General features: G+C 32.2%; 1 long non-coding RNA gene across 1 annotated transcript; it reads left to right on the top strand.

Annotated features, from left to right (window-relative positions):
- The first annotated feature begins 5,627 nt into the window (after window positions 1-5,627).
- LOC127706536 (uncharacterized) lies at window positions 5,628-14,064 on the top strand. The gene is made up of 3 exons (XR_007984530.1): window positions 5,628-5,915; window positions 12,380-12,466; window positions 13,573-14,064. It is a non-coding gene; the product is annotated as an uncharacterized LOC127706536 (long non-coding RNA).
- The last annotated feature ends 1,888 nt before the right edge of the window (window positions 14,065-15,952 follow it).

Raw genomic sequence — 15,952 nt, 5'->3', positions numbered from 1 at the left:
TCTGTAATAGGGTCATCCCTCGAGAACATTAACTAGTACATTGATAGTTTACTATGCAGTCAGTATCCCGAAAAAAAACCGTAAGGATGCAAAACGCTTAGTGGTTTCGGCTGACTACTAATAGTATACGTGCACTTTGTCTAAAAATATCCCGGCAGGGGGGTCTTCTTTTTCTGTGTTCTTTATTTAATTTTTTTTATATATTTCTACAAACTTACACTTTTTGCTCATTACTCTCTATTTCAGCATTTCATTATTCTTTAATCTTTATTGTTTGCCCATTATTCTCTATTGTGTAAACCCCCATCCATACCCTGTTATGTGGACTTAAGCTTTCGGTAGTTTATTTTATCCTATTTCTGTCTAAATACATTATTTATCACAAAACAAAAACATACTAAATATTTTTTTATGAAGTCCTCACCAGTTGCGGTACCAAAAAATGTCATAAGGAGGCACTAACTGTCATGCATAAAGAGGGGGCCCGCTTCAGTAATTCTCTAAATAATCAACCAATTTTTTTCCAAAAAAGGGGCGGGCCCCCATGCCCTCACCTTAATCCACCTCTAAACCCTTCCCACCTCGTATCCTTGACTTCAGATTCAAGATCTCTCTGACTAAAGTAAGTAAGTAAGTCACATTTGCTTATATCAGGTTTTTGAATTGAACTGGCGGATAGTTGTTTCATTACCAATCGTACCACATCTCCTTATTTATATATATACGAAAGCTTTATTCATATTTTTTGGTGTATTGTTGAATGTGTAAAGATGCAGCAATTGTAATACATTTTAAAATACAGCACAAGAGATGCAGATTATATAAAACCAATCTCACTATACAAATCCTTGATAAAACTTATAAGTCGAAGACATATATACTGACAAACGCCATGGCAAAAACTTAAAAACGACCAAATGACGTACAACAGACTATAAAACTTGACTATAGCATTTAAAACACATAAGAAGCACCCAGACAGTCGAACAGAAATTAAAAGAATAAACAATTTGTAAAGATTTTCAACTAGGCCTACAGCTATATTTTCTTATCGTGTAACAGTAGGCTAAACATAGGTTCTGGTATTATGTGATAAGTCATTTTTTCATGCAGACCCAGTTTTATTGATACCTTGAACTTAAAGTGGTTATATGCATATCAGCCCAGATTATGTGTGTAATTTTATTGCACAATTCAACAATACACGTTCTAAACAGGTTAAATTCAATTTAAAAATTTACAAATTCAGATCTACTGGCATTCAACACCCAATTACTTACTTGCTGTATATTGCTAACTTTGATTGTATATTGTCAATCCCTCCAACAGACTATAAAACTTGACTATAGCATTTAAAACACATAAGAAGCACCCAGACAGTCGAACAGAAATTAAAAGAATAAACAATTTGTAAAGATTTTCAACTAGGCCTACAGCTATATTTTCTTATCGTGTAACAGTAGGCTAAACATAGGTTCTGGTATTATGTGATAAGTCATTTTTTCATGCAGACCCAGTTTTATTGATACCTTGAACTTAAAGTGGTTGTATGCATATCAGCCCAGATTATGTGTGTAATTTTATTGCACAATTCAACAATCGCGTTCTAAAAAGGTTAAATTCAATTTAAAAATTTACAAATTCAGATCTACTGGCATTCAACACCCAATTACTTACTTGCTGTATATTGCTAACTTTGATTGTATATTGTCAATCCCTCCACATCGTGAATACGCCATGCGAGGTGTTGGATAAGTTTGATACAGGGTGGCGGCTTCGAAGCGTAGAAAAAAATCCAGGTAAATGAAAGTGTAAAATTTTGTTGTTGAAAATTTTAAGTACTAAATTCCTAAATTTGTACTTAACTCCATTCTACGGGTAACATGGTTGTTTGATATGAAAATAGGATAAAAAGCATCCGGAAAAATTAATTATCACGTAATAAGTATTCGTAAATGGATATGAAATAACTTAACAAGGAATAAGTATTGGTAAACGGACAGAAAGTCGCAGGACAAAGGTTTAAATTAATTATTGTACAATTGTTTAAATATATGAGAGAAAGTTCTTGACGAATTGACTTTATTTATAGATAAATGTATTTAGTTGAGGAAATGATTAATTCGCCTTCAAATAGTTTTTTTTTATCAATAACTTATAAAAAGGAGACATTTTTGACAGCATGACTTCAGTTAATTACCAAACCACTTTGGCAGATTGTTTTCTTAACAATCATTGTTCATATTAATATTCAAAAATAAATTTTGTTTACAAGTCCGTTTCCTTTTAAAAATGTTTCAGAAAAATACTGAAACGTTTTTAAAATTAAGTTTATTCAAAGAAAAAAAATATCCGAAAACTGAATTGTGACTTTTTACTTGTTACTTTTTGTTGTACGTTCTAAGTGTCAATCCTAGCAAACACAAATTTGGAAATAAAATCGATTACAATGTAATTTTATAGAAGGAAAAAGGGGGGTTAATGAACAAATAATTACTAAACACTCACATACTTCTAAAAAGATTTGCATATGTAAGCTGTCTATAGATAATGTTAAATTATTTCAGGAGTTTCAATTAATTTAGGAGAAAAAAAGATTATAAACAGTTTAGTTTTCAACGCCTACTACTACAAAAAATAGTGATTCTTTTTGTAGATTTGGTACTTCAGTTTCGACTCAAAATTTCCTATTGTAATTGTTAGATGCTAGATATTTAGGAGAAGATTGTATTTGTACTTTATGTAATTGTGGTGATATTGGCGACGCGATTCATTATATTATAGCAAGGATTTGTAAAAATCCTTGATTATAGAATGTTCGGCAATAGACGAAAGTAGACAAACCCTATTTAAACGGGGTTTTGATCTCCAAGTCGCCACATTTTACATCGAATAAGATCTATATTTGTTAACGTTTTCAAATGAAATAACTTGAATTGAAAATTTCCCGACTATGTGAAGATTTCTTATATTTCTAAATGGCTTCAATTATTACATACAAAACGAAAAATTTATTTAACTTCTTTTGTAAAAACAATATTTCATGTATTTTTTATAATTTTTCCAAGGAAACGTTTTTTTTTTTTTTTTTTTTGCAAAGTTTACTTGTATGTGTTTATAACCATCATCAATCAGTCCTAATTATTAAAGATCAAACGTCGTAATCAAAATGATGATTGGTATTGAATATGATCATCGGTCATGCATGACGTATCCCAAATAACTTCTTTAATGTTGGTTTGATTTTATCAAAACCAAAATAATAAGATCAAATATTAAATTATCTATCGAATGTATACCCTCAACGCTCACTAAAACATATATACATGTCCTGAGTGACTTTTTATGTCCTGTCTGCACTCAGGAGGTCCTGAGCGGTTTTTAGACGTACCATTAATTTATAGCCATATATTTGAAGCTGTTCTTAATTATGTACTTGTATCAGACAAAAAGACTTTCCAATGAACTTAGTTCTAGTTATCTTAGTTTCTAGTCACAGGCACTTGTCTCAGAAAAAAAATTCCTATATACTTTTAATGTTATATTAAGCAGGGACTTTTTATACTAAGTTAGTATAGAAAGTCCCTGCATGTATTAAGGTATATAGGAAACAAAATTCTGAGACAAGTGCCTGTGGTCCTAGTGTGAAATAAATCCACTGGGAATTGGCCTTTTTAAACACATCTATATATACGTTTTCTCAAGGGTTTGTACATGTAAAGTGAAATTATGTTTACTCAATGCGTAGTTACATATGTTTATTTGCTACTTTTTTCCTCTTTATTTTATATAAATGATTTTTTTTTTTAATTTTAACATTTTATCTTCGAAAGAATTGTAGTGTTGCAATAGGGAATGGACACAGATACTTAACTACATTTAACGAAAGAAATTTTGTGTAATGTCATTAATCTGTATTACACATAGACAGGATGTTCTCTAGAAAACTATGATATTTCTAATACGTTATACACACCCCAGGGTACACGCACTGTCGTAATGGAAAATTACTGCATGCTTTAATTACCTGTAATCAGCCATGCCACGCTGACTGACCATGTCATTACAGTTTAAAAAGTTTTTCCTCAGATCAAAACGGAATATTCATTTTAACTTTAAAATTTAAAACTTTAAAAAGTATACTTTGATATAATTATGACGTAAAAGAATTTAACAATTTAATAATCGGAATTTTCCAAAGATTAAGATACAATTATATTTATTATTCTGGGACTGACAGATATATCACAGGCACTTGTCTCAGAATTTTTTCCTATATACTTTTATTAAAGTATATAGGATTTTTTTTTCTGAGACAAGTGCCTGTGAGATATATACATGCATAAGTCCCAGACATATATAATTGTAAATCAAAATGATTTACTAATTACTGGGAAATAATATAATGTTTCAGTTATGTTGATGTCACAAATACACATGAATTATTTGATGATGCATGCTGGAATTTCTTATCTAACTGCATGACTGTGAACACAGACATATATATATATCCATTTACTGATTCTATAATTTCTTGAGAAAAAAAATCAGGAGAGAAGTCAGAGGGAAGTGAAACAAACATTTTAAGCTTTTATTAAAAATTGTTGGGAAAACAATAAAATACGACACTGAGTTTTGAAAAAAAAGTTTATGATTGGTCTTAATTTTTTTTTTTTAATAAAGATAGAAACAATTTTTTGTCCCAAGAAAAAAACCCAATGCCCCCTTTTTAGCCAAACCGACACACGCCGATGAATGAAGAATTCCAAGTAGGGTCACAAGGTCACATTTTAAAACTTTTTCAGTCGCCCAGTCTCAAAAAGCAATTTTGACTGGCATTGTTTTTAATCGAATTATGTTTTTGCAGGTCAGGTTGCAAAGTGGCAGGTCGGATTTGACAATGTCAAGTTGACAACGGTCCTAAAAAATATCCGAAAAAACGTTGAATCAAACGATATGAACCTATGCAGTTTTATATTATAAGACTGACACACACCAGTGTGCTAACTGTGCTGGGTGAGGTGCTGTAACTTGATATACATGTATCATTAAGTTACAGTACTGTTAGGATTTGCCTGCCTTTTTACAGGGACTGTCTATACTAACTGTTAGTATAGACTGCCCCTGGCTTGAAAGTATGGTTCTCTGCTCATCAACGGGTGCGTGATTAGCAAATCAAATCGTATCTTGTAGCAGTAAAATACCTCCGGTGGGGGAAGGGCACTTCAATAGGTGCTAGGTAGGGGATGTCGTTGGGGTTCTGTTACCCCACCCTATTCATATAATTTAGATCTTAAAAATGTATACCTTTTCATATATTGCATGGGTAAAATTGTAACCTTTTCCCATATTGGTTGGTTTTCGTGGGGTGTGTTGGAAAAGTGGAATATTTAAGGCTAAGATTCTGTATGTAATGTTTACTTACGGCGAGACTTTCGGCTTTGAAAAAATGACAGGGCTTTTCATATACAAGTAATTGGACCTTATCATTTATTTCTGATAGTTTTCCCCACCTATTCCCATATTTTCAAGCTGGGAAAAGTGACATATTCCAGCGGCACGTCCTATCACCTTGTATATAGGAAGTGCCCCCCACCCCCACCCGAGTAAAATACACAAATGTATAATACTTTAATTCAGGAGCACAGTCTGTCTTTACCGTAAATAACTTCGAGATTAATATGTAAGTTTACTTTGTTAATCGATGTTCCTGTAATTCAGATTTAAATTTATTTGTGAGACCCCCGTCACTATTTATATTCACTCAAAGAAAGGGGTTCTCCGTTACTGGGAAAATCCAAGGACGTATTGTGTTAGTTATACGTCCTTGGAAAATCTTATCTGATTCAGGATCAATTTATCGGTTACACTCCCCTATCACCAGTGATTCTTTGTGAACTGACATTCTGAAAAAGGTATACTGTTGACTATCAATTTGCATGATTAGTTACAGATGTCAACTCGGACTACTGCAGAAGACAATAATTCAGTTCACTGATTTAGATTGAATAATATTGGTTCGGTTAATCCCCTCTTCCCCAAACAAGTAAGAATTAGGTTAGGGGACGACCATTTGATATTCTGGGGGGGGCCAGGAGGATTTTGAAAATAAATAACTCAGCCTTGATAATCACAAAAATAAATGGTTTGTTCTGTGGTAGTTTGAAAATAAATTACCTGACTTGCAATTTATTGAAAATAAATAACTCAGCAGGTCTAATCGAAAGTATGAGATGGCACCAGATTCTTCATAAATTCATCTTTTTTCCAAAAAAAAAATCGAGAAACACTTCCCATATCTTTTAAATTAATAATAAAAGTATAAATATTATTTAAATATACTTGCTGTGACCTATAATGGTTTACTTTTATAAATTTTGACTTGGATGGAGAGTTGTCTCATTGGCATTCATACCACATCTTCTTATATCTATTGAAATGTCAGAAAATTGGTTTCATTTAACTTGAGGTTAATTGTCTCAGGAACACTTACCTCACTTTTATTAAATCAGGGCCGTAACTACATTGAGACAAATGCCTCATGTAGGAAATTTCAAAACCAAACGCTTGTCTCCATATCAAATTGTGTTCACCGTGAGTGCCTTGCAAGAAGCAAGTTCTGTTCTCCCTCAGATGTAGCCCCTGACTTATCGGGATCAATGTTTCTTATTTATTTGTCTTTTGTTCATTGATTGCCCTTCTGTATTCTGTTAGTGTTGCATTCATTTTGTAATTTAGTAATTTTATTATTAACTTGATCATGAGTTTAAAAAAACACAGCAGCCACAGACTTAACTATGTGAATTACATTTTTGCTTTATCATGCATATTTGTCTTTTGATGTTGTTCCTAGAAACTTAAGTCTTACACTGAATCTATAACGTGATTTTGCTTTGAGACCAAAATATTGTCATAAAATTATTAAAACAGAACTTGCATTTTCAGTTTAAGAAAGGGTCTGGGGAACACCCAGAAGGCATGATTTTGCATCATTTGTTCTATAGCTTCTTGGGCCTTCAGCAGTTCAAAAACCCTTCAAAAAAATTTTGCCTCGCTCTGCTCGGCAAAACATGTTTGCCAATACTTTTAAAAGAGCCTTAGTTACAAACAAATTTTAATACTGTGTATGTATGCAATACATGTATATGCATTGGGGAATATAGGAGATTCATTTCTGCAGAGGATAATAATTAATTCTGATTAAATGGTACATAATGACTTGGCTATACATGAATTATTTATAATAAACAAATAATTTAAAAATTGTATGTTTTCGAATATAAAAATATAGTTGTGAAAATAAATAATCATGCAGTCCCTTGCTTTAATGAAAATGAAAAATCTTGCTTCAATAGTGCAGAAAATAGATAATCTGTCCTCTTAGTTTACAAAAATAAATAACCGATCCAAAACAAATCCTCCTGGCCCCCCCCAGAATATCAAATGGTCGTCCCCTTACATCTTTTGGTAGTCCAAATAATTATGACGTCTAGCTGAGACTACTATAACTATGTGTTATAGTAGTCTCAGCGTCTAGCAAGGCTATTTTATTTTTTTTATGCCCCCGCCGTAGCGGTGGGGGCATTAAGTTTTACCCTTGTCCGTCTGTACGTACATACGTCCGTACGTCCCAAAATTGGTTTCCGTTCTCTAACTTGAGTTTGCCTCAACCAAATGTTAAAGTAAAAACTTATACACAATGCTTATTACCACAAAACACAGATCAAATTTGAATTTTGGTGGCGTCACTTTAACCGTTCTAGAGTTATGCCCCTTTATAAATGGAAAAATTGCAAAATTTTTAGTTTCCATTCTCTAACTTGAGTTTGCCTCAACCAAATGTTATAAAACTTATACACAATGCTTATTACCACAAAAAACAGATCAAGTTTGAATTTTGGTGGCGTCACTTTAACCGTTCTAGAGTTATGCCCCTTTATAAATGGAAAAATTGCAAAATTTTTAGTTTCCATTCTCTAACTTGAGTTTGCCTCAACCAAATGTTATAAAACTTATACACAATGCTTATTACCACAAAAAACAGATCAAGTTTGAATTTTGGTGGCGTCACTTTAACCGTTCTAGAGTTATGCCCCTTTATAAATGGAAAAATTGCAAAATTTTTATTTTCTTCTAAATATCAAGTAATTTTTAAAATTGGAATTATCTTCCTTTGTCCATTATTATAGTTGAATCAACTACAATCAATGCTTTATACAATGCAATGTTTAATTTTGACTTCCACTGATAAAACACAGATCAAGTTGAATTTGGGTAGTGTCACTTTAACCATTATTGAGTTATGCCCCTTTATAAATTGAATGATTGCAAATTTTTAGTTTCCATTCTGTTACTTAAGTTTGCCCCAACCAAACATTATGAAACCTATACCCAATATTCATTACCACAAAACTAAGATCAAGTACAAATTTTTTGTTTCCGTTTTCTAACTTTAGTTTGCCTCAACCAAATGTTATGAAACTTATACACAATGCTTATTGCTACATAATACAGATTAAGTACGAAATTTGGTGGCGACACTTTTACAATTCTTGAGTAATGTCCCTTTATAAACATAAAAATTGCTGAATTTTTCGTTTCAGTTCTCTAACTTTAGTTTGTCTCAACCAAATGTTATAAAACTTATACACAACCGTTCTAGCTATAGAGTTATGCGTGTTTACAAATAGAAAAATTGCTGAATTTTTAGTTTCTGTTCTCTACTTAAGTTAGCCTCAACCAAATATTATGAGACTTGCACACAATGCTTATTACCACAAAACTCAGATCAAGTTCAAATTTGGGTAGCGTCACTTTTACCGTTCTTCAGTTATGTCCCTTTATAATTTTTCTATCTATCTATCTTCATATTTCCGCACTCAGTCACAACTTTGCCTATTACGTGCCCAGAAAAAAGTTAAAATAGCCTTGCAAGACGTCTTAATTATTTGGACTAATCTTTTGGCAAATATGGTCGTACCACAGGGGTTTGTTACAATTTGCCGGGTTTTCTATCCTTACGAACCCTGAAAAACTTACCAGGCCAGGTGATAAAAAATCTGTCTCCCCCTTTATCCCCCCAGAAAATCAAAAGGTTGTCTCCTTACACCTACATGACAAAAACATATACAAATATGGTATCACTGCCAATGTGACGGCTCTTCAACAGAAACTAAAAACGTAGAAGTTAACAACTATATAGGTCACCGTACAGATTTCAACAATGGGCTAAAAAGCCAAACTGCGTTATAAGCTACAAAAGGCTAAAATAGATAGACAATATCTGACAAGGGTAGAAATGTTCAGAATGTTGAAAAAAAAAATGTACTGTCCATTTGCATCAAAACTGGCAGCTGACTCATAGGAGTTGTTGCCTTAAATACAGATTTTCACCATTTTTTTTTTTTTTCTTCATATTTCTTGAATTTGCCTTTTTATCTCGAAAACTGTAATAATTAAAGAGAAACTTAAATCTTATTAAAAAGTTATTGCTTTTCAATGATGATTTTGATCCAGTTTTTGCAAAAACTTGGAAACTTTAAATCTTGGGTAAACTCCTTATATTATACTGCCTGGTCTCATGGTAGCGTGTTCACCTCACGTGCAGAAGGTTGTTTATTTTGAACCCAACCGGGTAAAACCAAAGACTTTAAAGTTGGTATTTGCTGCTTCTCCCCTAAGCACGCAGTATTATTAAGGAGTAAGAGCAAATACTGGTTTGTTCAGAGCCAGAATATTGTGTCAAGGTAAGGTGACATGTCTCTCTGAGAACTAGTGTAAGAGATAAATTGTCTGGTCAGACAAATATAGCTAGTATAAAAAGTCCATGGATACAGAATTTACTAGTATATTTAGTCCGATGTCAGTAATTTATGTCCCCAGCCTAATTTTCCTAGTCCATGACATCACTATTCCTAGGTAAAAATGTCCAGTTTTTCTAATACTGTATGCAACATGTCAAGTATATTTGGTGTATGAAAATTTTTAAGGATGTACATGTTAGTCTGGCATGTTTTATTCGACCTTGACCTCATTTTTATGGTTCATTGCTCAATGTTATTTTTTTGTTTTTTGGTCAGTTTTTCTATTTTCTTATTTTCAAATTAGCAATAGGTCAACTATATTTGGTGTATGGAATGATTGTAAGGTGCATATGTCTGACTGAAAAGTTTCATCTTACCTTGACTTTATTTTCATAGTACATTGGACAATGTTTAGTTTTTGTGGTTTTTTTCGGATACTGTAAGCAATAACATGAATAAGGCCCCTATATTTGGTGAATGGAATGATTGTGAGATGCACATGTCTGTCTGGCATGTTTTATATGACCTTGACCTCATTTTCATGGTTCATTGGTCAATGAAAAGTTTGCATTGTTTTGTCAGTTTATCATATGCTTTAAGCAACAGGTAAATTATATTTGGCAGATGTAACGATTGTAAGGTGTGCATGTCTGTCTGGCAGATTCATATAACCATGATCGCATTTTATGGTTCTTTGGTCAATGCTAAGTATTCTTGGTTTTTTATACGACCGCAAAAAATTTTTGCGGTCATATATTGGTATGACGTTGGCATTGTCGTCGTCCCAATACACATTGGTTTTCGCACTCTAACTTTAGTTTAAGTGAATGGATCTCTATGAAATTTTACCATAAGGATTGATTTTGGGGGTTATGGTAGCAACAGTTAAGGAATTAGGGGCCAAAAAGGGGCCAAAAATAAGCATTTTTGTAACTTCCAGACATAACTTGTGTGTTAGTGTATGGATCTCTCTGACATTGTACCACAAGGTTTCATATCACACAGGGAATGCTGGGATTGATTTTGGGGGGTAATTGCCTCAAAATATTAGGAATTAGGGGCAAAAAAAGGGGCAAAAAACAAGCATTTTTCTAGTTTCATGACAATAACTTGTGTGTAAGTGTATGGATCTTTCTAAAATTGTACTACAAGGTTCCATATTACAAAAGGAAAGCTGGAATTGAGTTTGGGGGTAATTGCCCAAAACGTTTAGGAATAAGGAGCCAAAAAGGGGCCAAAAATAAGCATTTTTCTAGTTTCCAGACAATAACGTGTGTTCAAGTTTAAGGATCTCTCTGAAATTGTACTGCAAGGTACCATGTCACAAAGGGAAGGCTGGGATTGATTTTGGGGGCAATTGCTTTAAAATTTTAGGAATTAGGGGCCAAAAAAGGGGCAAAAAACAAGAATTTTTCTAGTTTCATGACAATAACTTGTGTGTAAGTGTATGGATCTTTCTAAAATTGTACTACAAGGTTCCATATCACAAAGGGAAAGCTGGAATTGAGTTTGGGGGTAATTGCCCAAAATATTTAACAAAAAGGGGCCAAAAATAAGCATTTTTCTAGTTTCCAGACAATAACTTGTGTTCAAGTGTATGGATCTCTCTGAAATTGTACTGCAAGGTACCATACCACTAAGGGAAGGCTGGGATTGATTTTGGGGGTAAAAAATCAAAATTTAAGGAATAAGGGGCCAAAAAGGGGCAAAAAACAAGCATTTTTCTAGTTTCAGGACAATAACTTGTGTGTAAGTGAATGGATCTTTATTAAATTGTACTACAAGGTTCCATATCACAAAGGAAAAGCTGGGTTTGAGTTTGGGGGTAATTGCCCTAAACGTTTAGGAATTTGGGGCCAAAAAGGGGCAAAAAAAAAAAACAAGCATTTTTCTGTTTCCAGACAATAACTTGTGTATAAGTGTATGGATCTCTCTGAAATTGTACTGCAAGGTACCATACCACAAAGGGAAGGCTGGGATTGAGTTTGGGGTGATGAATCATAAGGGGGTTCAAAATATTTGAGGGGGGAGATTTTTTTTTCCCTTTTTTTCCTTTTTTTTTTCTTTAAAATTTTCCATTTTAAATTGGTTATTTCTGATTTATATATAAAAGCAAATAATAATGATATGGTTTGAATAGGTAAATTAAAATTTTTTAAGTTCTTAGACCACATTCATTCTGTGTCAGAAACCTATGCTGTGTCAAATATTTAATCACAATCCAAATTCAGTGCTGTATCAAGCTTGAATGTTGTGTCCATACTTGCCCCAACTATTCAGGGTTTTACCTCTACGGTCGTATCAAGCTGCACCAAGCGGAGCATTTTATCAGATATTATAAGCATATGTCTATTTGTTGGTGTATGGCATGACTGCAAGGTGTCATATAAAAATAAGAAGATGTCTGTCTGCCAAGTTTAATATTACTGTGACCTCATTTTCATAGAATATTGATAATATCAAGCAAAAATGATGAGCAAGACAAGATACAAATGATCCAAAATTGTCAGTTGCCTACTCATTATATAATAGTAGTTATTGTCATTAAATGATAATGTTTACCCTTTTATGTGTAGGGCAAGAACATTAAAGATAAAGGGAAACTATAAACAAAAGAAATTATCAACAAAAATAGATTTACAGACGTCAACAAAGCCTAAATGGTAAGTCCACTTCTATAAAAGTTATTGCCCTTGAATAATGATTATTATGAAAATAAGTGGATGTAAGCAATGCAATTACTTATTAGAGGCCAATGATGACCTGTAAATAATGACAGGCAAAATATGGCAGGGTTGATATAAAAATAAGAAGCGGTACGATTGCCAATGAGACTTTTCTCCAATAGAGATCAAATGACATTATATTTAACAAAATTAGTTCACTGTACAGCCTTCGACAATGAGCAAACCCTATACTGCATAGTAATCCATAAAAGGCCATGAAATAACAAATGGAAAACAATTCAATAAAGTCATTTAAAAAGGGCATGGTGTCTATCCATGCTAAACATGCTTGGGGGAAACACCACAAAGGTGAAAGCTAAGTGCCTGATTTTTGCACAAAACAATAAACAAAAAACAAATATGATATATAGCAACAATTGACAACCACTGAATAATAGACCCCTGACTTGGGACAGACACTTACAAAATGTGGCAAGGTTTAACATGTTTGCTGGTGCCAAATCCTCCTCTAATTAAGGACAGTGGTGTAAGTGTCAGTTCACTATAAAATCACTTGAAAAGGGTTTTTTTCTGCTCTTGGGTCAGGTTATTTTGATACATTCCCGTTTTCATTCTCAATTTTATTAACTCATTAGAATGCAACAAAGCAGAAAAACAGTTACCAAAAACACAGACCGGATGTGGCTGGAAATTTATTCTTTCCCTTTAACAAAAAACTCAACATACAGATCTATTAGTACTCACAGTTACTGACAGCTAATTCAAAGCAAATATCAACTAATAAAATAAACATTTAGTGAGCACCCAACCCACCCCTAACCTGGGACAGTGGTTTTAATAACAGCACAACATTTGAACAAACTGTTTGTTGCAATTGGCTTAACTCAAAAGACTGCAACAAGGCACAAAAAACAACTACCGGTAATATGAAAACCATAGACACAAAGCACTGAAATAAGAGTTCTTACAAATTTAAATATTCAAATGAAATTTTTATCAAAATGTACATAAACATGATAAAATAGCCATTTTATTGCTGTATTTCTCTTCATTTATAATTTTTGAGTTTTGTGTATTTGTAGGTCAGACATCTTGATTTTCATGATCATCATTCAACAGGTCAATACTGAACAGCAAACTTAAAGTTGATATTTTTCTACAAAGTGTGACTTTTTTATTAATTTGAAATGGAATGTGTTTTTTTTCCTACATAAGAAAGAGGAAATTTCAACATAATGACTATAAACAAAAAGGAGTCATATCATCATGATCATAGATGCTCAAGAACTTAATCATGTAAATGCAACAACGTAATTATCAATTGAAAGAAAGGAGGAATGAAAAAATATATTAGTATTTTGTTGTCCAAATGAACTTGCTTTGTCCACTCATTTAAATCGCTCCATCCAATAAAGATGTACGGAGGAAGATTTTTGAAGAACAGATTGCAAAAATGTTTTGTCTAAGAATTGTAGGAGTATTCTAGTGGATGAAATAATTTATTTACTTGACTCTTATTTAGTGGACTGAATAATTGTTCATAGCAAGCTGAAACAAGAAAACTAAAAATTAACAGGAAAAATGTTTATTTTATAAATTTACAAATATAAATGTAATATAATGAACACCACAAAGGAATAAGATTCAAATCGTTTGCATATTCATGTATTGCAATGGAACTATAACAAAGAAAACTTTACCTCATGAAAAGAGTAAACTATTAACTGTGCTTTGTCAATTTATTCAGTCAGAATATGAAATATTTTTTTCAGTTCTATTTTTCATAATAAAACAAAGAAGACAAAGATTTCAAATCAATATTTTTTTCTTTTATTAAGACGTCATCATTTTATTTCAGTTAAAGGATTTTATTTTTTTACTTTAAATATTATTATATTTCCAAAATAATAATAATCTTTATTGTCATATAAACAAATTCAAAACATGTTTGTGACAAAATGAAAAAAACCAAAATACACTCATATATATATTATAAACTTTTTACTACCAATCAGAATTCATTGTAACATACACATTACTGTATATTTATAATTTGAATTCCATAGGATTTTATTTTGTCCCATGGGATATTAAAAATCCCATGGGATAATTATAGTCCCATGGGATTTTTTTTGTCCCATGGGACAACAAATATCCCATGGGACTACAATTATCCCATGGGACCCAAAAAAATCCTATGGGATTTAACCAAAATCCCATGGGATAATGGTCAATCCCATGGGATTTGCCCTATCCCATGGGATATTGAAAATCCCATGTTTTTCAAAATCAAATTACAAAATATATATAATAATAACAGCAGAAAAGCAATGAAATAATTGAATCCCATGTAATTCCGCACATTTTGGTTATTTACACGACACTGTAGGTCTAAGGAGAGGCGGCGGCGGATTTGCAAATGAGTGTTTTGCAAATTAAAAGTGTCCAGTGTTCGTAGATCTACAGTAACTACTACAATTATTTTTAATATATTATAATAGGCATCATGATAGAAATACGTAACTGTCATTAATGAAAAGATAATAAGTAAATGTGAATGTGATGTACAACATGTTAGATATACGTTTTTTTCTGTGTTATGGTTTATATCATTCGTATTGTTTCGATCAAATGAACACAAAAATAAAAACGCTTCTGAATTTTTCATCGAGTTTCTTGTATGTTAAATTTAAATCATCAAGGATTTAGGTATAGAAGTCTGTATTCCCAAATATATTGGTGCAGAATAAAACGCCAATGCACCCTTTTTTAAACAATAGCTTTGTTTTTTTGTTATTTTTTCCCCGGTAGGGTAAATTTCCAATGAAATTCAATGTTTAACTTACTGACATAAACGAAATTTTAATGTTATATTTACTAAATGTCGACTAGTATTCATACTTCAAGCTGTAAAATATAATAACAAAAATTTAATTTCATCAAATTAACTCCCTCAATTTTATATTTATATATATTACCTTGCCATATTCAGGGCTCTGAAGGATAATAACCATTACATATTTAACTTTTTATTTATCAACAATATAAAAATTAAAAAAAATATATATATATAGACTACTTTGGATATTTGTCTCAATGGCAACCCTACCACGTATCTTTATCTTTATAGTCAGTTAGAATATCGTAAGTCTAGACAATCATGAGAGTAAGAACAGCTGACATTTCAAGAAATGTAAATGAACAAGACCTGGAGAGTTTACAATGAAATCATATCTTGATATACATGTGATTTGAACCGAATCATAACCAGTAAAAATTGGCACGACCAGAAACTTGACAAACCCGATATTTATATTAACTGGATGATAGTGAACATGTTGGACTTAATACGAAGTAAATTTTATAAACATACACTTGAATTTGAGACACTGTAGTGATTAACAAATTGATGTTGGTCATTGAAAAGGAAATTCCCCGTACGGAATTAAAATTATCTACACT

The sequence above is a fragment of the Mytilus californianus genome, unplaced genomic scaffold (assembly GCF_021869535.1).
Source record: "Mytilus californianus isolate M0D057914Y unplaced genomic scaffold, xbMytCali1.0.p SCAF_6, whole genome shotgun sequence".
NCBI lineage: Eukaryota > Metazoa > Mollusca > Bivalvia > Mytilida > Mytilidae > Mytilus > Mytilus californianus.
The sequence above is the reverse complement of the archived record's forward strand: the minus strand, read 5'-3'. Positions and strand labels throughout refer to the sequence as shown.